We start from the raw sequence: 1,910 nt of genomic DNA on the forward strand, positions 1-1,910 counted from the left end.
AATAAACAAAAACAAGCAGATAATCAGTCAATAACTCCAGGAAATTCATACTGAGACTGTCAAAAGCAAATATTACCATAATTTAATGGTGTTTTTTCTAAGATGAGGAGACAGTGAAGAGAACATTGGCAGGACACGGGGATGAAGAGAATCTCCAGGAGTTTTTGGGAAGCTGGAAGTAAACCTGGAGCTGCAGTCTGCTCACCTGAAGAGCTGCCTGCATAAAACAATGAAAAATAAGAGTTCACTCTCATACATGAAATGATAATCCTAGGGAAATGTTATTTTTAATTTACAAATTAAAGTATGATTCTCTGATCATGAAGGGACATTGTATTAAAATATTTTTCTTACTACGAATTTAAATGCCCAAAAACAGTTAATTAGCGAATGAAAGTAATTGGTTTTGAAAGTCTGTATCAACAATTTATAAAATACCAATAGTAACTAAATAAATATTTTTAAAAAATAAGCTAAGAGAAAATATATTTCCTATTCTGCTACTTGCAGCTACTCACTTTCAGCCGCTACGAACAGATAACAAGCAGCGGAAAACGACAGTGACTTGCTGAAATCAGGCTGCGGTTAGCAGGGAAAACACGTTCCAACCCCCCGTTAAACTGGCAGCTCCTCCGGTCTGTTAGCAGAGCTATGCTACTCCGAAAAACTCCGGAGCAAATATTAAAGTATGAATATTCTGGATGAACTGAGTGGATAGATGAAGCTATAAGGTCTACTTTCTCGCCTAAAAACAAATTTAAATGAGTTTTCGTGGCAATTAATGGTGGTAAAAATGCAATACATTTCTGTACTGACCTTCGCTATTTACCGCTGCTGGTGGCGCATTGCATTGTGGGATATCTTGCTGCCTCAAGTCCGCAGAAGGATGCATTGATGCATCCTTGATAAAATGGGCGGAGCAAGAACACATCCGGGTACTTTGAGCGTTCTTGCCTGGATGTGTACTTTGAATTGGAACAGTACTTGGGCCGCTGTCGATGACGTTTCACGAGGACGCGAGAACACAAGTACAGACAAGAACGCATATTGAGAAACGGCCAGTGCAATTATTCCGGGGGGCACTCGTTTAATAGACGGTAAATTGCGAAAATAACTTGCTGGATATTGAGAGTTCCGGCTATTATGGATACATGGGTAAGTATATCATCTCACAGGACATTTAAAGAACTACTTACAATTAAAATAAGGAAGATTTATTTAGTCAGACGTTTGAAACTTAGGCGTAAAGAGCTCCGTCTGGGGGCCAGACTTCCAAGCAAAGCGAGCATTGGACCAAACGGCCCGCCTCAACTAAACTGTAGATAATAGACAAAGATGTCTCCAATCAGAATTCTAGCTCCCGTGTTCTTGACCAATGACTGTAAAACGTTTTGTAGAAATAAGTGCATGCGTTCGGTTAAATCAAATGCGATATGAAAGAAGATGGAGTTTGTCTCACCCGGTAAAGAAACACGTTTACTTGAGAAAGGAATTAAAAACAGGTGGTGCTGGGCAAAGGAAAGGGGACAAGACGGGAAGCTGGCGGAAATTTTTACAAAAGGGGGTCGCTGGGATTTCTTTGGGGGGCATTTGGTCGAAGGTAAACTTTACACCTTACAATCACAATAATACCAGTTAGACTTTGAGTAACTTCCTAAAACTGTATTGTGTAACATTAAATCATGCCTGGCTGCAACTGTATCGATGGCAGCTCTTCTTCTTCTATTCAGTATTTGTAGCTTTTGGCGCAGCTCTGTTCTCCTGCTAGAGGTGTGCCGATCGATCGGTCACCGATCATAATCGGGCCGATTTTCGTGAAAAAGTGCATGATCGGTGATCGGCGATCATTGGCTCTTGTTGCCTGTGCAGCTGGTCTCCTCTTTCCTTCACACTGCGCAAACGCGCAGCAA

The 1,910-nt window shown here is 41.0% G+C and overlaps 1 long non-coding RNA gene across 1 annotated transcript; it reads right to left on the reverse strand.

The window, feature by feature from the left end:
* Window positions 1-67: 67 nt before the first annotated feature.
* Window positions 68-1,060, reverse strand: LOC106944219 (uncharacterized). The gene is made up of 2 exons (XR_001424157.1): window positions 817-1,060; window positions 68-217 (listed from the first exon to the last, which is right to left on the reverse strand). It is a non-coding gene; the product is annotated as an uncharacterized LOC106944219 (long non-coding RNA).
* Between the last annotated feature and the right edge of the window lie 850 nt (window positions 1,061-1,910).

This window comes from Poecilia latipinna, unplaced genomic scaffold, assembly GCF_001443285.1.
Source record: "Poecilia latipinna isolate Pla-1442-1.1 unplaced genomic scaffold, P_latipinna-1.0 Scaffold7411, whole genome shotgun sequence".
NCBI lineage: Eukaryota > Metazoa > Chordata > Actinopteri > Cyprinodontiformes > Poeciliidae > Poecilia > Poecilia latipinna.